The sequence below is a fragment of the Hylobates moloch genome, unplaced genomic scaffold (genome assembly GCF_009828535.3).
Source record: "Hylobates moloch isolate HMO894 unplaced genomic scaffold, HMol_V3 SCAFFOLD_14, whole genome shotgun sequence".
In the NCBI taxonomy this organism is placed as follows: domain Eukaryota; kingdom Metazoa; phylum Chordata; class Mammalia; order Primates; family Hylobatidae; genus Hylobates; species Hylobates moloch.
In genome coordinates this window covers 69416168-69437029 of record NW_026652289.1, presented here as the reverse complement: position 1 = coordinate 69437029, position 20862 = coordinate 69416168, and the positions used below count along the sequence as shown (strand labels likewise).

The 20862-nt window shown below is 42.0% G+C and overlaps 1 protein-coding gene and 1 pseudogene across 1 annotated transcript in view; one reads left to right on the top strand and one right to left on the bottom strand.

Moving 5' to 3' along the window:
- The window catches only part of SORD (sorbitol dehydrogenase), a 44766-nt gene extending 37015 nt beyond the window's left edge, over window positions 1-7751 (bottom strand). The window contains exon 1 of the mRNA XM_058427698.1: window positions 7733-7751. The gene's annotated coding sequence lies outside the window, so the exon portion shown is untranslated. The remainder of the gene's footprint in view (window positions 1-7732) is intronic.
- LOC116482731 (U1 spliceosomal RNA) lies at window positions 7725-7879 on the top strand (annotated as a pseudogene).
- The last annotated feature ends 12983 nt before the right edge of the window (window positions 7880-20862 follow it).

Here is a 20862-nt window from a genome sequence, read left to right as displayed (position 1 = left end):
GCTTTGTTTTCTCTGTTTTGTTTTGTTTTTGAGACAGGATCTTGCTCTGTCACCCAGGCTGGAGTGCAGTGATGCCATCTCTGCTCACTGCAACCTCCGTGCCCCAGGCTGAAGCAATCCTCCCACCCCAGCCTCCCAAGTAGCTGGAACTACAGGCATGTGCCACCACACCCAGCTAATTTTTGTATTTTTAGTAGAGACGGGGTTTCACCATATTGCCCAGGTTGGTTTTGAGCTCCTGAGCTCAACCTGTCTGCATTCCCTCGTCTCCCAAAGTGCTGGGATTGCAGGCATGAGCCACCACGCCTGGCCCCAAGAGGCTTTTATTCCTTAAAGGCAAGTACACGATTCCAGTCAAAGCCTTGGTAAAATAACCAATTTCTTTGTGTCCTGTTGCAAAGGAAAACATTCTTATTGCACTTACGGAAATAACTATATTGCCATACGAATACTCACAAACCCATTGTCTGGGAAGTGAGGAGCGCCTCCGCCCGGCCGCCCCGTCCGGGAAGAAGTGAGGAGCGCCTCCGCGCGGCCGCCCCGTGCGGGAAGAAGTGAGGAGCGCCTCTGCCCGGCCGCCCCGTCTGGGATGTGGGGAGCGCCCCTGCCCGACCGCCCCGTCTGGGAGGTCTACCACGGAGGCCAGAAGCAACATGGTGGCTCACGACTGTGGTCCCGGCACTCTGGGGGGCCGAGGCTGGTTGATCACTTCAGGCTAGGAGTTCAAGACCAGTCTGGCCAACATGGCGAAACATATGAAAAATACAACAGACAAACCAACCAACCAACTCAGTGACAACAAAACAGGTCTACCCTGGAGTCATACTCTACTCTAATTTTTTCTATTTTCTCCCCTTTCTGATCCTTTATCCCACTTTCTTTTTCTTCCTCTTCCTTCTCCTTCTTCTTTGTCAAATAGAGGATTGAGTTATTATCACTGATCCATATAAAGTCCCTCTCTCATTTATTTTAATTCCCACCCCCCATTTCTATTCCCCGACTTCCCATGTGCAACCTTCCTAATATGTTTGATACGCATCTTTTTGTTTGTATGTATTTTTAGAAAATGTTTATTGCTTTTGTGTGCAAAAAAATTAATTAAAAAAAAAAGGAAAAAGAAAAAAAAAAGAATACTCACAAATAGTTACCAAATCCTGGCAAAATCAGGAAGAGAGAAACAAATATGCTCCAAATTTTGTTTACAGATGTGTACTTTACTCAATATTAAAAGCTGTAAATAGCTCAAAAGAAAGGTTTTCTTAGCTCTGAAAAACAAAAAACGATCAGCAATGTTTTAAGCAAAAAGTCAAAAAAAGTTGCTTCAGTCTTCTATTAGTTCAGCCCATGCAGTTAACTTCTGTTCTGCTTAGTATTCATGAACTTTCAGCTCTCAATGAGAGCCCTGAAAGTTTTTCCTCTATTCTAACGTCACAATCTCCAAAGTTTTCAGAAACCTGCATTTAAGAGCACCTGTTAGAGTGTTATAGCTGATTATAAAACCAGCATTTAAAGAAGATCAAAATATGATAATTGTCTGTGGATGACAAAAAGTTTTAGGCCAGCCACAGTTAAAGACACAATTGACAAGGAAATTTGTTACTTCTGGGGCACACAATAATTTAACATAACAATTATAATTATTAATGATAACATATACAAAGTCATATCAGAATTATAGGAGTTTCACATAATTTTGAAACATATATCAATAACACAAAAATCTTTTTCAAAAGAGAAAACCAAATTTCATATTTGCATTAATGCCTCTTTAATGCTAAAGCTAGTTTTTAAATAAAATGTTATAAATTATCCAGTTTTAATTAGTTTGACCATAAGGTAAGGTTTTTATAAACTTTTTTAGAACCCTTTACAATTTTCCATTAAACAGCAGATTAATTTTCTAAGAAAACCCTGTTGTTTAGACACATGGGCCCAGATTCTGGCTCTGCATTAGTGTGCTTTTATGTTCAGCCTACAGAAAAAAATTAAATAATCCCCTTCAAATTTTAGCCAACTTGCTCATACCCACAGAACTTTCTGTACAAGACCAACCCTTCATAAACACTTTTCAACTTGCTTAAACCTTCAGTTTTGTCCCATTACTCTTTTAGGTTAAGACAATCTTTAAAGCCCTCTGAACTAGACAAAATTACATTCCTTTTGACAAATGCCATATTCCCATACCTTATTGAATCTTTTAGCTAAAGCACATTCTACTTTCCTTACACATCCTGCATGTAAAACTATTTCTCCAAGTAGTCTCAATTACAAGTTACAATGTTAACTCTTAGCAACTTTTGTTTTTGGCGAAAAACCTGATAAGTAAGTGGTTTTAATTATGTACTAAGTGTGGAGCCTAGGACATCAGACAGAAGTGCAGATAAGGTCTGACTGACTCCAGCATAGCTAGGGGGCATGGCTAATTCCACATGTCCCCAGACCTTAGCTAGAATTCCTAATCGCTCCAAAGTAGGTAAGTCTAACCATTTTCGAAAGTCAAAGAAACAGTTTATGACCTTACAGCATTTAGCAAACCTAACATCTGAACTTATTTAGACCAAACATCTAAATTGTGAAGACATTTTTTATTTTACCAATAATCTTTAAAACTGTTTTAATTTCTGAAAGATCACTGAAATCACGTGAACAAAAAGGCATTAAAAATTTCTATTTTTCTGAAAAAATACTTAAGTGCTTATTTTTCTAAGCCAATTAGAGCTCTTTTATACAAACATCATGCATACAACACATAGACATAGACAGACAGTCAGAAGGTCTGGTAGTTGTAAGATTTTTCATTTGCCAGTTTCTTAATTGGATTACTGGCTTCAAGGTGGCATCCTTGGAGGAACAGCACCAGGAAAGCATGGTATTTCTAGGGCCTAATAAGAAGGCATAGCTGGAAGGCAAAAACACATCCCCAAAATTAAGGGTGCCATTTGTATACTGCATCCTGGATCCCCCCAAAAGAGGGAAATGCTATGGGAGATGACAGTGCAATGCTTCTACCATGCATGTCATTGCAAAGTAACCCAAAGCCAATCAGCCCATTTTGAAATCAGCCCATCCTCCATGGGAGTCTCCTCTCAGTTGGGGGTGGGGATGTTTCCATACCTTCCAGGTGGCCAAGAGCATGCTTCTCTAATCCAAAAATCCAAAAGCCAAGCATCCCTCTTAACTGCCATTACGCATTCCTTAAAGTATATTTCCTACCTGGTTATTATACACCAAGACTGAAAGCTCTCAAATAATGCAAAGTAATTTTTGATACCCGCCAAAGTAAAAAATGTCAAGTAATGTAATGTAAAACAGAACACAGCCTTAGATTTTGAGAGGGATCTATTCTCTTTCAATTCCTAGGGTTCCATGAGAAAAACAGAGCTTTTTCCCAGAATGGGGTCTGTGGCACCTCCTCTGTTTTTCCCTAAGAGTCCCAGGCTGTTAGAATTTGTCTTAGGTTCTCTCATGTGGGCATCAAGAGTGTTGAGAAGACAAAAGTGGAGAAAAACAATTCAGTCAACTGAGAAGAAAAAACCTTTTTTTCTTTAGAAAAATAAGATCCAAGAAGAGAAAAAAAAAAGTAAAGGTATTTTAAATATATGTACAGTTTGGATATCTGCTTTGAATCAAGCAGATTTTAACCATACAGCTCTTTAAAAATTATTTTTTAAATATCTAATTACTAGACTCTAGCCAGGACAGACAGTCAATATTCCTTGCTTTTGAACTTTGCCACAGATAACTTTCCATGTGAAATTAATATTTTAAATAAGGTTATAATGGATACACAAGGTGATTCAAAGAGATAGTAAGTAGTTTCTTTTTTTTTTTAAACAAGATTTAGAATCTTCCCAAGGTAGTTCAAAGGAAAACTCAAGACAGGAAATCAAAAGTGGTCCACGGGGGAAAAAGAATCAATAAGGGTCAAAAAGTTACACAAATAAACCAGAAAAGACTCATTCCCTAAGCCAAGAATTGAACCTGGGCTGCCATTGTCAAAAGACAATGCCTTAGCTACTGAGTTACAGCATTGAGCAATTTCTAGCTCTTCCTAGAAGAAGCCTAGAGCAGCCGATTTTGAGCTTGCAAAGGCTTTTAACTGCTCAGGATAACTTTTAGGGTTAACTATGATATGAACCCCCAAATTCCTGTCCTCTGGATGGCAGAGACCAAGAGAAAGTATCTCCACATGGTCACAAAGTTGGGCTCTTAAAGACATAAAACAAGACAGATAAATTTCATCTGGTATTGGTTTCAGGGACACACAGCAAAGTTTGTAACTGAGCAGCCTGCCAGGCTGGCTTGAAAAGTGGGCTTACAGGAGTCCTAAACCCACATTGTATTCTGTGATTCCCTTCTCTCCATTGCAGAACAGCATGGAAAGACAAATTCTCAGCACAAAGTACAACAGATTTGCTACAACCTAAGACTAGTCTCACGAATCCTTTCTTCTACTAATCAAACCCTTGCAGAGGAGACAAACAGTGATGTTTATCATTTGTACAAATACAGACACACACACAAACAGAGAGAGGAGAGAGAGAGAGAGAGACCAGAAGCTCAGCTGGTAAGAAATTCTTACCCTTTTTGCCAGCATACCAGATTTCTGTGTTCCCTTTCTCTGAAGCTTCCAGAAGAATGAAGCAGCTTTTGATGACCCTGCTTACTGTGCCATAGCTGCGGGGGGCAAGCCCTGTTACAAAAGAAAATCATCCATTTCTGTTTTATGGAACCATAGGCAAAAGCTTCTCACTTTTGCAAGATGCTGCCTGATGGGTTGCATGGGGAACTGAATTAATATTTTCCATCCCAGCCGAAGCAAAATACACATAACAAAACAGACACTAGTCACCTCACTCAGCAACCAATATTGACCTGGCAAGGCTCAAACTTTCTCATGTTGGTTCCTATAGTCTTTGATCCACTCCAAGTGGAGAGGGATGACCTCCAACCAGTAATTAAATGGGTGGTCTCTGGGCAAGATGAAGAATGGACAGTCACCCCATGTCAGGCCTGTTGAGCCTTCTTCAGGGCTCACCAGATGTAACCTGACTTACGGAGGGTTCTCTGAGTTAGGCCTGCTGCACTTCCATGAGCAATTCCCTCAGAGATCCCCTCAACATATGCAAACACACACACAACAAAGACAAGACAGACAGAAGGCCTTTGAGACACAGATTCCAGACCCAGTCACAAACCAAGAGTATTCCTCCAAACAAGTCCCCTATTCTCCATCCAATTAGACACCCCACCAGTAGACATCTCATGATGGGGCGAAAGACAGACACCCCATGATGGGGCTAAAAAAAGACACCCTGCAAGGCAACCAAGAGACAGCAGCACATCCAGAGAGGTTGACAAATAGGAAAAGGAAGGGGCTGTTGGCAGCACCTAGAATCCTCACCAAATCAGACACCCCATAATGGGGCTACAGCTACAGACACTCTATGATGGGCTACAGACAGACACCCAGTGATCGGGCTTTAGTCCCAGACACCCAGTGGTGGTGCTGGAGACAGACACCCCACCATGGGGCTACAGACAAACATTCCACCATGGAGCTACAGTTATGGGATATTTCCAAGGACTATTTCTATATTGGAATTAAATCCATGCACATTGGATCAGCAGCACCCCACTAGTAAAGACTGTACTAAAGTCAGCCCCCAGTCCAAGAGAACTAGGTGGCCACTTGGGCTGGCCTCTGGATCTGTTGCTGGAAGGAGTCTACCAAACCATGGGCAGGCAGCCACAAGGGCAATCCCCAGCAAGCCCCAAATTTGTAACTGCCCTATGAGTTCACCTTGCCTGCTGCCTAGACAAAGTTAATTTATCAAGACGGGAATTGCAATAAAGAAAGAGTAACTCATGCAGAGCCAGCTTCGCGGGAGACTGGAGTTTTATTATAACTCAAATCAGTCTCCCCAAGCATTCAAGCATACAGAGATGGGCATTTTTAATGGTAATTTGGAGGGTGGGGGAAAACCAGTGAGTCAGGAGTGCTGATTGGTTGGGTTGGAGGTGAAATCATAAGGGGTCAAAGCTGTCTTCTTGGGCTGAGTCAGTTCCTGGGTAGGGGCCCCAAAATCAGATGAGCCAGTCTATCAATCTGGGTGGTGCCAGCTGATCCGTCAAGTGTGGGGTCTGCAAAATATCTAAAGCATTAACATTTAATTTTACAATAATGATGTTATCCCCAGGAGCAATTTGGGGAGGGTCAGAATCCTGTAGTCTCCAGCTACGTGACTCCTAAACCATAATTTCTACTTTTGTGGCTAATTCGTTAGTCCTACAAAGGCAGTCTAGTCCCCAGGCAAGAAGGAGTTTTGTTTTGGAGAAGGGCTGTTATCTCTGTTTTAAACTATAAATTAAAAACTAAGATCCCCCTGAAGTTGGTTCAGACCATGCCCAGGAATGAAGAAGGACAGCTTGGAGGTTAGAAGCAAGATTTTAGGTAAGATCTCTTTCACTGTCTCAGTTATGATTTTGCAATGGTGGTTTCACAGACACACTGCTAATCCTCTTACCTAATCCAGTAGACTTTGCCCCAGCCCTTGAAGTTGTCTCCCCCTGGCCCGCCCAACACATAGGGCACAGCCTGTACTTTCACCAGTAATCACCCCTTCCCCAAATGCACTGGATCCCACAGATGACAAGGCCTCATTTCTTAACCGGGATATGGCAAAGTGCTCTCTACAGCATAAAAGCCACCCAAAAATTTGATGATGATGATGGATCAATCTCTGGAGCCCCAATAATGACAAAAAGGGAAGTGTGTGTGTGTGTGTGTGTGTGTATGCATGCACGTGTAGGTGCAGGGTGGGGGAGCATTACAAGATGTACAAAGCAGTGGAATGGATTTTTGCAGGGACTAGGTCCTTTGCTTTTAGATACCTCCCATAGCTCTTAGCTGTGTATGACTAGTTCCTTCAGTAGCTCCTGCTCTTAGCAGCTAAGAAGGTCTTGCTTGGAGAGATGAGGTACTTGCCTTCACTTACCCACTGAATTTAAAACCTAGTTTAACCCTCCTTGCTTTGTGAGGTTTCCTCACAGTCTTCTAAGCATGTCCTTCCAATGGGTGAAGCTGAAGGAGAAGACCCCAGGAATGGCTTTAGAGCTGAGGGCCACTTTAAGGAGACACTCCTTGGACTTTAAATTATGAAAACAAAACACACAGAACCAAAGCAAAAGCCACTGGAATAATGACATAATGGCCACACTGGAGTTGTATTTATTTTCTCCTGAGCAATAACACTTTAAAGCTGCTTTGAAGGTTGTTGCCTGGTAGCAGAGATTTGCAGCGAGGGAAGGCAAACTTAGAAATATATTCTATGACAATATATATTCTTCTCTATAGAGAAGGTAAAAGGATGAATTGATAAGGATTCTGTTTTTTCAGAGCAGAAGAACTTGATAAGGAGTCTTAAGAAACTGATATTTTAAAAACAAAAAATCAAGTTGTTATTATAGTATTGTGACACTTCTGCATAATTTCCTAACAAAGACCAGCATTCATAGTGCTGAGGAACAGACTTTTCCAGGCATTTTACTGAATAAGCTGTAAAACGCTGCCTTTGCCTTTGCTGGTGGCCTGCTTCGCATAGCTTCTCTGGGTCTCTGCTTAACTTTCCCAGATAGCACAGCACTCTGAAACACTCTCCCCACTGAATACAACTAACAAGGTGTTGAGTGTTGATAAATCTCTAATATCAAAACTTATTTGGATTCTTACCTGGCAGGGGAGATGCCATGATCATGAAGGTGGTTTTTCCAGGGTGCGGCTCATCCGTAGGTGTGCTTCCCACTGTGATTTCCCCAAATGCGGGAAACTCAACTGCATAATTTGTGGTAGTGAGGAACTGTATTCGTGCTTTCCTCTGGGGGGGAAAAAAAAAAGGAAAAAACTTATTTGGAGTTTAAAATATAATTAATTAAAAATTAACCCTGTGGGGTCATATATCTAGGGGAGACTTTAGCCCATCACCGATACTGGATCTGGATAACCTGCAATAACCCAGTGTCTGTGATGGGTTAGTCTCCCCTTAACTTATCACAGATACTGGATTATTGCAGGTCTGGATTACATAGTGTACTAACAAGAAAAATCAGTGTGCCATAGGTCCTTGGTGTTCCAAAAGTCAGAACAGTTATAAAATCCTGACTATGGCTTTCTCCATTGCTTCATCAGCTATTCAGTTACTCACACCAGCTATTCACAACAAAAGAAAGAAGTAACAAAAAACAAAAAACCATAAAGTTTCTTGAAGAACTTGTAAATAAGGTTGACAATGAACATTAAACTAGTAAGATCTATATGCAATAAAAGAGATTAATAGAGGCCACCCTGAGGAACCATTAACATACTTTCTATTAACAAACCTGAAGAAAGCACTAAGAAGAGTTAGGAAAAGAGAGTCAGAGAGCAGGAATTTTAGTCTAGAAGTATCCAAGGAGAGAGGCACTTTGGTAGTGGTAGCAGGGCTGGTGGCACAGGAAGAGTGGAAGCAAGGAGACCAGTTGAGGTTCCTGCTATATGCCAGCCGAGAATGGTGATTTGGACTTGGATAAATGGTGGAAGTGGAGGTGGAGTGAAGTAGACAGATCCAAGATTTATTTTGGAGGTAGGATCCATGGAATTTTGTAAGGCGTTAGCTTATGGGAGTTGAGGAGAAGATAGCAGAAAGGCTGACTCCCAGATTTCTGGCATGACTAACTGGAAGGATGAAGATACTCTCAGCTGAGATTTGGGGAGGAGCAGATTTGGGGAAAATGTCAAACGTGTAATTTTGGGTAGGCCAAGGTTTGAGATGGTGTCTTTGTCTATTTTGTGTTGCTATAAAGGAGTATCTGAGGCTGGGTGATTTATAAAGGAAAGAGGTTTATATGGCTCATGGTTCTGCAGGCTACACAATAAGCATGGTGCCAGCATCTGCTCAGCTTTTGGTGAGGGGATGCAGGTTGCCTCCACTATTGGCAGAAGGGAAGGGGGAAGGAGAGCGAGCACGTGCTGACATCACATGGTGAGAGAGGAAGCAAGAGAGAGCAGGGAGGTGCTAGGCTCTTTTTACCAACCAGCTTTCATGGAACTAACAACCAGCATAATAGAGTGAGAACTCACTCACTTTACCTGCCCCCACCACCCCACAAAGGGAGGGCATTAATCTATTCATGAGAGGTCATCCTTCCTGACCAAACATTTCCCATTAGACCCCACTTCCAACATTCAGATTAAATTTCAACATGAGGCTTGGGGAGACAAACATTCAAACTATAATATTCTGCCCCTTTCCCCCCAAACTCATGTCCTTCTCACATGCAAATTACATTCTACCCCAATAGTCCCAAAAGCATTAACTTGTTCCAACATCAACTTAAAAATATGAAGTCCAAAGTCTCATCTGAGACTCAGGGCAAATTCCTTCCAGCTATGAGCCTGTAAAATCAAAAACAAGTTATTTAATTCCCAGATGCAATGGTTGTACAGGCATTAGGTAAAGATTTTCATTCCCCAAAGGAGAAATTGGCCAAAAGAAAGGTAACAGGCCCATGCAAGTCTGAAACCAAGTAGGGCAGACAGGCAGACATTGAATCTTCAAGCTCCACAATAAACTTTGACTCCATGTCCTGCATTCTGGGAACACTGGCTTGAGGGATGGGCTCCCAGTGCCTCAGACAGCCCTACCCCTGTGGCTTTGCTGAGCACTGTCTACATGGCTGCTCTTATGGGTTGGAGTGGAGTGCCTGAGGCTTTCACAGACTGAGGTGCATGCTGCTGGTGACTCCATAATGCTAGGGTGGAGGCCAGCAGCCCTGCTTCCACAGCTACTAGGCACTGCCCTAGTACAATTTCTCTGCAGTGGCTTGCCCCTGTGGCAGGCTTCTCCTGGGCATTCGGGATTTCCAATACATCCTCTGAAATCTAGGTGGGAGCTGCCAAGCCTCTACCACTCTTGCGTTCTAGGAGCCTGCAGACAACACCCTGCAGAAGCTGCCAGAACTTAAGGCTTACGTTCTCTGGAACAGCAGCCTGAGTGGTACCTGGGGCTGTTTGGAGCAATTAGAGCTAGAGCTAGAGCAATTGGGATGCTCCCCACATCCTGCGGTGGCACAGGGCAAAGCACCCCAGGCCTGTCCCCTGAAACCATTCTGTCCTCATAGGCCTCTGAGCCTGTGATGGGAGGGATGACCTCAAAGATTTCTGAAATGTCTTTGAGGCCTTTTCCCCATTATTCTATTAGCACCGTTTCCCTTTTATCCATGGTAGTCTCTCTAGCAAGTGGTTGCTCCACATCACCCTTGGATTCCTCACTTGAAAATATTCTTTCCTTCTCTACAACATGACCAAGTTATAAATGTTCCAAATTGTTTTGCTCTGTTTCTCTTTTAAATAGAAATTCCACCTTCAGATCATTCTTTGCTGCTGTCTCTGGTCATAAGTAAAGTTAACTGTTAAAGGTAGCCATGCCACTTCTTGAATGCGTTGCTGTTTAGACATTTCTTCCACCAGATACCCTAGGTCATCACTCTTAAGTTTGGCCTTCCACAAAGCCCTAGGCCATGAACACAATGCAGCCAAGTTCTTTGCTACGGCATAATATAGGTGACATTCGCTCCAGTTCCCAATAAGTTCCTCATTTCCATCTGAGACTTTGTCAGCATGGCCTTTACTGTCTATATGTCTATAAACATTTTGGTCACAACGATTTAACCAATATGTAAGAAGTTCCTAAATTTTTCTGGTCTTTTTATCTTCTTCTCAGCCCTCCAAACTCTTCCAACCCCTGCCCATTAACTAGTCCAAAGCCATTTCCCCATTTTCAAGTATCTTATTTATTTATTTATTTATTTATTTATTTATTTATTTATTTTGAGACAGAGTCTCACTCTGTCGACCAGGCTGGAGTGCAGTGGTGCGATCTCCACTCACTGCAAGCTCCGCCTCCTGGTTTCTCACCATTCTCCTGCCTCAGCCTCCCTAGCAGCTGAGACTACAGGTGCCTACCACCACACTTGGCTAATTTTTTGTTTTTTAGTAGAGACAGGGTTTCACCGTGTTAGCCAGGATGGTCTCGATCTCCTGACCTTGTGATCCACCCACCTTGGCCTCCCTAAGTGCTGGGATTACAGGCATGAGCCACCATGCCTGGCCATTTTCAAGTATCTTTACAGAACACCCCACACCTCAGTATTAATTTTCTGTCTTCATCTGTTTTGTGTTGCTATAAAGGAATACCTGAGGCTGAGTAATTTATAAAGAAGAGGTTTATGTGGCTCACAGTTCTGCAGGCTGTATGATAAGCATAGCACCAGCATCTGCTTCTGGTGAGGGCTTCAGGCTGCTTCCACTCATCTTGAAGATAAAGAGGAGCCAAGGTGTGCGGAGAGTACATGGTGAGAGAGGAAGCAAGAGAGAATAGGGGGGTGCCAGTCTCTTTTTAACAAACAACTTTGGTGGGAACTAACAGAGCAACAATTTACTCACTCACTCTCACTTCCTCAACCACAGAGGGAGGGCATTAATTTATTCATGTGTCGTCCATGCCCATGGCCCAAACACATCCCATTAGGTCCTACCTTCAACATTGGGATCAAATTTCAACATGAGGTGTTGGGGGACAAACATCTAAACTATAGCAGACGCCTATAGCAGACATCCAGGTGAAATGACCAAGCAATATAGGGCACATGCTATACAGGAGACGGAAAGTCTAGGTTTGAAGGTCTAGATGAAATTTGAAAGCAGTAAAGTGAAAATAAGATAATCTAGGGACTGAACATACAATTTTAAAAAGGACATAGCTCAGGTCCAAGCTCTGAGCAACCAACATCAAGGAACTAGGAAAGGTGAAGAGGAACCAGCAAAGGATCCTGAGAATAAGCGAAGGCACAAAAAGCAGGGTTTTCTTTTCTTTCTGTCTGTCTTTTCTTTCTTTCTTTCTTTTTTTTTTTTTTTTGAGACAGAGTCTCGCTCTGTTACCCAGGCTGGAGTGCAGTGGAGTGGTCTTGGTTCACTGCAAGCTCCACCTCCCAGGTTCACTCCATTCTCCTGCCTCAGCCTCCCAAGTACCTGGGACTACAGGCACCCGCTACCATGCCTGGCTAATTTTTTGTATTTTTTTTAGTAGAGACGGGGTTTCACCGTGTTGGCCAGGATGCTCTCAATCTCCTGACATCGTGATCTGCCTGCCTTGGCCTCCCAAAGTGTTGGGATTACAGGCGTGAGCCACCGCGCCCAGCCAAAAAGCAGTGTTTTAAGAAAAAAGTGCTCAAGTATTTAATACTGATAAGAAGTCAAGATGGAAACCAAAGAATATCTAGTGGATTCAGCAACAAGGAGGTAATTGGTAATCATGCAAAAGGAGTTTTGGTGAAAAGATGGGAGTGGGGGCCATATTGGGACAGGATCATTCATCCATTTATTCAGCAACTATGTAATAAGTGTCTATGACATGCTGGTACAAGGTGCTGGGGATACAATGAATCTGACAGACACAATCCCCACTTAGGGGAGGAGAAGCCATTAAGCAGATAATCATAGAAGTAATGACTCAAACACAATTATGGTAAGGGCTATGAAGGAAAAGAAAAGAAAACCATGAAAGTGTGTAGCAGAGGAACCTAGTCTAGCTTGAAAGCAAGGGAAGTTTGCCCTGAGGGAGTGATAGATAAAGCTGTACTTGAGAGACTTGAGTTGTGACAGCAGTGAGGCTAGGGAGGGAGATTGTATGTTCCAGGCAGAAGGAACCACAAACGTGGAGTCCAAGAGGGTGAGACCATCATGAAAAGTCAGCAGTGTGGCAGAATCACAGTGAACAAGGAAAGAGTGGCACAAAACAACAAAAACAACAACAGCGACTAGAGCCTAGCGAGTGACCCAACCCAGGGGTTCACATAGATCACACTGTAGGAAATGCAAGGGTGCAGGAAGAAAGGTAATAAGAAGGCCTGTGGCTGAAGACCTCAGGGCGAAAGCTGGAAAATTATGCTTCTCTAAGGTGAGGAGTTCACTCTGATGTACAAAGTCTATTTTTTCAAGCAAAAAATAATCGAATAGCACTGACTTGTATTCATTCATGTGAAGTCACCTGAAATGATATCTGTTGCATTTAAATGCTCACTAATAATATAAATGACTTAACAAATCCATTTCAATGGATATTCTATATTCCACTTCAATGGATATTCAATATTCCACTTAGATAAGTCACACAGCCTCATGACAACTCACATAACATATATAAACAGACAGAGATAAGCACCCCCTCCCCCTCAGTTGATTTATTCAGCATGTTAGAGCAGTGAAGAATGGTTTCAGTCTTATAACCAAGTTAGAGTGAAGACACTGGCCACATAATACACATGCTCCATTTGTAAAACAATTCTGAGTCTTGGGCAACTGTTCTCTTGAAACCTTACAGTTTTTAAAAGCATTCATTGTCCAAAGCTGGGAGAACTTAAGTCTTCTCAAATGAGCATGTGAATGAATGGAGGGAGGTAAACAAAAAATAAAATTTAAAAAGATGAGGTCTGATATGGGAGCAGCTGGATAAGAAACTAAAAAAGGGGCCGGGCGTGGTGGCTCACACCTAGAATCCCAGCACTTTGGGAGGCCAAGGCAGGCAGATCGCTTGAGCTCAGGAGTTCGAGACCAGCCTGGGCAAAATGGTGAAACCCTGTCTCTACTAAAAATAAAAATAAAAAATAAGGGGTGGAGCCAAGATGGCTGAATAGGAACAGCTCCAGTCTACAGCGCCCAGCATGAGTGACGCAGAAGACGGGTGATTTCTGCATTTCCAACTGAGGTACCAGGTTCATCTCACTGGGGAGTGTTGGACAGTGGGTGCAGGACAGTGGGTGCGGCGCAACGAGCATGAGCCGAAGCAGGGCGAGGCATTGCCTCACCTGGGAAGTGCAAGGCATCAGGGAATTCCCTTTCCTAGTTAAAGAAAGGAGTGACAGACAGCACCTGGAAAATCGGATCACTGCCACCCTAATACTGAGCTTTTCCAATGGTCTTAGCAAATGGCACACCAGGAGATTATATCCCACGCCTGGCTCAGAGGGTCCTACGCCCACAGAGCCTCGCTTATTGCTAGCACAGCAGTCTGAGATCAAACTGCAAGGAGTTCATGAACAGCCTGGGCAACATAGTGAGATCCCATCACTATTTTTCATTTAAAAAATAATAAAAATTGAAAGTCAAATAAAATAAAACAAATTCGGATTAAATCATAAAGCAAAATTCAACTCTACGCTGTGTACAAGGCATCCAAAACAAAGTAAATCCAAAATCTTTACAAATGTAAACTAGAAGAAAGCAATGGTTATAATTTTTTCTTTTTTTGTTTGTTTTTCTTTCTTCCTTTTTGTTTTCTATTAGACTTTAAATTCTAGGGTACATGTGCACAACGTGCAGGTTTGTTACATAGGTATACATGTGCCACGCTGGTTTGCTGCACCCATCAACTCATCGTTTACATTAGTATTTTTCCTAATGCTATCCCTCCCTGAGGCCCCCACCCCCCGACAGGCCCTGGTGTGTGATGTTCCCCTTCCTGTGTCCATGTGTTCTCATTGTTCAATTCCCACCTATGAGTGAGAACATGAGGTTTTTGGTTTTCTGTCCTTGTGATAGTTTGCTGAGAATGATGGTTTCCAGCTTCATCCATGTCCCTGCAAAGGACACGAACTCATCATTTTTTATGGCTGCATAATATTCCATGGTGTATATGTGCCACATTTTCTTAATCCAGTCTATCATTGATGGACATCCGGGTTGGTTCCAAGTCTTTGCTATTGTGAATAGTGCCGCAATAAACATATGTGCACATGTGTCTTTATAGTAACATAATTTATAATCCTTTGGGTATATACCCAGTAATGGGATCACTGGGTCAAATTCTATTTCTAGTTCTAGATCCTTGAGGAATCGCCACACTGTCTTCCACAATGGTTGAACTAATTTACACTTCCACCAACAGTGTAAAAGTGTTCCTATTTTTCCACATCCTCTCCAGCATCTGTTGTTTCCTGACTTTTTAATGATTGCCATTCTAACTGGTGAGAGATGGTATCTCATTGCGGTTTTGATTTGCATTTCTCTGATGACCAGTGATGATGAGCATTTTTTCATGTGTCTGTTGGCTGCATAAATGTCTTCTTTTGAGAAGTGTTTGTTCATATCCTTTACCCACTTTTTGATGGGGTTGTTTGGTTTTTTTCTTGTACATTTGTTTAAGTTCTTTGTAGATTCTGGATATAAGCCCTTTGTCAGATGGGTAGATTGCAAAAATTTTCTCCCATTCTGTAGGTTGCCTGTTCACTCTGATGATAGTTTCTTTTGCCATGCAGAAGCTCTTTAGTTGAATTAGATCCCATTTGTCCATTTTGACTTCTGTTGACATTGCTTTTGGTGTTTTAGTCATGAAATCTTTGCTCATGTCTATGTCCTGAATGGTTTTGCCTAGGTTTTCTTCTAGGGTTTTTATGGTTTTAGGTCTTACATTTAAGTATTTAATCCACTTTGAGTTAATTTCTTTATAAGGTGTAAGGAAGGGATCCCATTTCAGCTTTCTACATATGGCTAGCCAGTTTTCCCAGCACCATTTATTAAATAGGGAATCCTTTCCCCATTGCTTGTTTTTGTCAGGTTTGTCAAAGATCAGATGGTTGTAGATGTGTGGTGTTATGTCTGAGGCCACTGTTCTGTTCCATTGATCTATATATCTATTTTGGTACCAGTACCATGCTGTTTTGGTTACTGTAGACTTGTAGTATAGTTTGAAGTCAGGTAGTGTGATGCCTCCTGTTTTGTTCTTTTGTCTTAGGATTATCTTGGCTATGCGGGCTCTTTTTTGGTTCCATATGAACTTTAAAGTCGTTTTTTTCCAATTCTGTGAAGAAAGTTGTTGGTAGCTTGATGGGGATGGCATCGAATCTATAAATTACCTTGGGCAGTAGGGCCATTTTCACAATATTGATTCTTCCTATCCATGAGCATGGAATGTTCTTCCATTTGTTTGTACCCTCTTTTATTTCATTGAGCAGTGGTTTGTAGTTCTCCTTGAAGAGGTCCTTCACATCTCTTGTGAAGTTGGATTCCTAGGTATTTTATTCTCTTTGTAGCAATTGTGAATGGGAGTTCACTCATGATTTGGCTCTCTGTTTGTTATTGCCGTATAGTAATGCTTGTGGTTTTTGAACATTGATTTTGTATCCTGAGACTTTGCTGAAGTTGCTTATCAGCTTAAGGAGATTTTGGGCTGAGATGATGGGGTTTTCTAAATATACAATCATGTCATCTACAAACAGGGACAATTTTACTTCCTCTTTTCCTAATTGAATACACTCTATTTCTTTCTCTTGCCCGATTGCCCTGGACCATCTTCCAACACTAAGTTGAATAGGAGTGGTGAAAGAGGGCATCCTTGTCTTGTGCTGGTTTTCACAGGGAATGCTTCTAGTGTTTGCCCATTCAGTATGATATTGGCTATGGGTTTGTCATAACTAGCTATTATTTTGAGATACATTTCATCAATAATACCTAGTTTATTGAGACTTTTCAGCATGAAGCGCTGTTGAATTTTGTCAAAAGCCTTTTCTGCATCTATTGAGATAATCATGTGGTTTTTGTCGTTGGTTCTGTTTACATGATGGATTATGTTTATTGATTTTCATATGTTGAACCAGCCTTGCATCGCAGGGATGAAGCCGAGTTGATCATGGTGGATAAGCTTTTTGACATGCTGCTGGATTCGGTTTGCCTGTATTTAATGAGGAATTTTGCACTGATGTTTATCAGGGTTATTGGTCTAAATTTCTCTTTTTTTGTTGTGTCTCTGCCAGGCTTTGGTATCAGGATGATGCTGGCCTCATAAAATGAGTTAGGGAGGATTCCCTCTTTTTCTATTGTTTGGAATAGTTTCAGAAGAAGCGGTACCAGCTCCTCCTTATACCTCTGGTAGAATTTGGCTGTGAATCTGTCTGGTCCTGGACTTTTTTTTGGTTGATAGGCTATTAATTATTGCCTCAATTTCAGAACATGTTATTGTTCTATTCAGAGATTCATCTTCTTCCTGGTTTAGTCTTGGGAGGGTGTATGTGTCCAGGGACTTATCCATTTCTTCTAGATTTTCTAGTTTATTTGCATAGAGGTATTTATAGTATTCTCTGATGGTAGTTTGTATTTCTGTGGGATCGGTGGTGATATACCCTTTATCGTTTTTTATTGCCTCTATTTGATTCTTCTCTTCTTTATCAGTCTTGCTAGCCATCTATCAATTTTATTGATCTTTTCACAAAACCAGCTCCTGGATTCATTGATTTTTTGAAGGGTTTTTTGTGTCTCTATCTCCTTCAGTTCTGCTCTGATCTTAGTTATTTCTTGCCTTCTGTTAGCTTTTGAATGTGTTTGCTCTTGCTTCTCTAGTTCTTTCAATTGTGATGATAGGGTGTTGAATTTAGATCTTTCCTGCTTTCTCTTGTGGGCATTTGGTGCTATAAATTTCCCTCTACACACTGCTTTAAATGTCTCCTAGAGCTTCTGGTACGTTGTGTCTTTGTTCTCATTGGTTTCAAAGAACATCTTTATTTCTGTCTTCTTTTCGTTATTTACCCAGTATTCATTCAGGAACAGGTTGTGCAGTTTCCACGTAGTTTCGTGATTTTGAGTGAGTTTCTTAATCCTGATTTCTAGTTTGTTTGCACTGTGGTCTGAGAGACAGTTTGTTATAATTTCTCTTCTTTTACATTTGCTGAGGAGTGCTTTACTTCCAACTATGTGGTCAATTTTAGAATAAGTGCGATGTGGTGCTGAGAAGAATGTGTATTCTGTTGATTTGGGGTGGAGAATTCTGTAGATGTCTATTAGGTCTGCTAAGTGCAGAGCTGAGTTCAAGTCCTGGATATCCTTGTTAACCTTCTGTCTCATTGATCTGTCTAATATTGACAGTGGGGTGTTAAATTCTCCCATTATTATTGTGTGGAAGTCTAAGTCTCTTTGTAAGTCTCTAAGGACTTGCTTTATGAATCTGGGTGCTCCCGTATTGGGTACACATATATTTAGGGTAGTTAGCTCTTCTTGTTGAATTGATCCCTTTACCACTATGTAATGGCCTTCTTTGTCTCTTTTGATGTCTGTTGGTTCAAAGTCTGTTTTATCAGAGACCAGTATTGCAACCCCTGCTTTTTTTTTTTTTTCTTTCCATTTGCTTGGTAGATCTTCCTCCATACCTTTATTTTGAGCCAATGTGTGTCTCTGCACGTGAGATTGGTCTCCTGAATACAGTACACTGATGGGTCTTGACTCTTTATCCAATTTGTCAGTCTGTGTCTTTTAATTGGGGTATTTATCCCATTTACATTTAAGGTTAATATTGTTATGTGTGAATCTGATCCCGTCATTATGATGTTAGCTGGTTATTTTCCGAGTTAATTCACGCAGTTTCTTCCTAGCATTGATGGTCTTTATAATTTGGCATGTTTTGCAGTGGCTGGTACTGGTTGTTCCTTTCCGTGTTTAATGTTTCCTTCAGGAGCTCTTGTAAGGCAGGCCTGGTGGTGACAAAAGCATTTGCTTGTCTGTAAAGTATTTTATTTCTCCTTCACTTATGAAGCTTAGTTTTGTTGGATATGAAATTCTGGGTTGAAAATTCTTTCCTTGAAGAGTGTTGAATATTGGCCCCCACTCTCTTCTGGCTTGTAGAGTTTCTGCTGAGATCCTCTGTTAGTCTAATGGGCTTCCCTTTGTGGGTAACCCAACCTTTCTCTCTGGCTGCCCTTAACATTTTTTCCTTCATTTCAACCTTGGAGCATCTGACAATTGTGTGTCTTGGGGTTGCTCTTCTCAAGGAGTATCTTTGTGGTGTTCTATGTATTTCCTGTATTTGAATGTTGGCCTGCCTTGCTAGGTTGGGGAAGTTCTCCCAGATAATAACCTGAAGAGGGTTTCCTAACTCGGTTCCATTCTCCCTGTCACTTTGAGGTACACCAATCAAATGTAGATTTGGTCTTTTCACATAGTCCCATATTTCTTGGAGGCTTTGTTCATTTCTTTTCATTGTTGTTTCTCTAATCTTGTCTTCTCACTTTATTTCATTAATTTGATCTTCAATCACTTTCTTCCACTTGATCAATTCAGCTATTGAGTCTTGTGCACACGTCAGGAAGTTCTCGTGCCATGGTTTTCACCTCCTTCAGGTCATTTCAGGTCTTCTCTACACTGTTTATTCTAGTTAGCCATTCGTCTAACCTTCTTTCAAGGTTTTTAGCTTCCTTGTGATGGGTTAGAACATGCTCCGTTAGCTGGAGAAGTTTGTTATTAATGACCTTCTGAAGCCTCTTCTGTCAACTCATCAAACTTATTCTCCATCCAGTTTTGTTCCATTGCTGGTGAGGAGCTGCAATACTTTGGAGGAGAAGAGGCACTCTGGTTTTTGGAACTTTCCACTTTTCTGCTCTGGTTTTTCCCCATCTTTGTGGTTTTATCTACCTTTGGTCTTTGAAGTTGGTGACCTACAGATGGGGGTTTGGTGTGGATGTCTTTTTTGTTGATGATGATGCTATTCCTTTCTGTTTGTTAGTTTTGCTTCTCACAGGCCTCTCAGCTGCAGGTCTGTTGGAGTTTGCTGGAGGTCCACTCCAGACACTGTTTGCCTGGGTATCACCAATGGAGGCTGCAGAACAGTGAATATTGCAGAACAGCTATTGCTGCCTGATCCTTCCTCTGGAAGCTTCGTCCCAGAGGGGCATCCACCTGTATGAGGTGTCAGTCGGCCCCTACTGGAGGTGCCTTCCAGTCCGGCTACATAGGGGTCAGGGACCCACTTGAGGAGGCAGTCTGTCCGTTCTCAAAGCTTGAACGCTGTGCTGGGAGTACCACTGCTCTCTTCAGAGCTGTCAGACAGGGACATTTAAGTCTGCAGAAGTTGTCTGCTGCCTTTTGTTCAGCTATGCCCTGCCCACAGAGGTAGACTCTAGAGAGGCAGTAGGCCTTGCTGAGCTGCAGTAGGCTCCACTCAGTTTGAGCTTCCTGGCCACTTTGTTTACCTACTCAAGCCTCAGCAATGACGTATGTCCCTTTCACCACCAGGCTGCAGCCTCGCAGGTCGATCTCAGACTGCTGTGCTAGCAGTGAGCAAGGCTCCATCGGCGTGGGACCTGCCGAGCCAGGCATGGAAGGGGATTTGCTGGTCAGTCGGTTGCTAAGGCTGTGGGAAAAGTGCAATATTTGGGTGGGAGTGTACCTGTTCCTCCAGGTACAGTCTGTCATGGCTTCCCTTAGCTAGGAAAGGGAAATGCCCCAACCCCTTGTGCTTACTGTGTGAGGCAATGCCCCGCCCTGCTTCAGCTAGCCCTCTGTAGGCCACACTCACTGTCCAACCAGTCCCAGTGGGATGAACCAAGTACCTCAGTTGGAAATGCAGATATCACCCATCTTCTGCGTCAGTCTCGCTGGGAGCTGCAGAGCAGAGCTGTTCCAATTCAGCTATCTTGGAAGCGACCGCGATGGTTATAATTTTAACATCAGGCAAGGCTAACATCAGGACAAACAAGTATTAAGGGGTACAAATAATCTATAATGATAAAAAATGCAGTTCACAAGTTACAATATTATGAATACCTAAGCACCAAATAACTTAGCACCAACATGAATATTAATTAAAACATAAAATCACAGGATGTACAAGAAAAAATGGAAACACTGTAGTAGAAGCCAAAATGACAGAGAAGGGCTAAATAGTGTAATTAATAACAGATAAAACTTGGTACTCAAGAAAGAGAATACACTTTTTTTTAAGTATCTGTGGATAACTCACAAAAGTTGACCATATATTAGGCCAAAATGAAAATATCTGTGAGGTA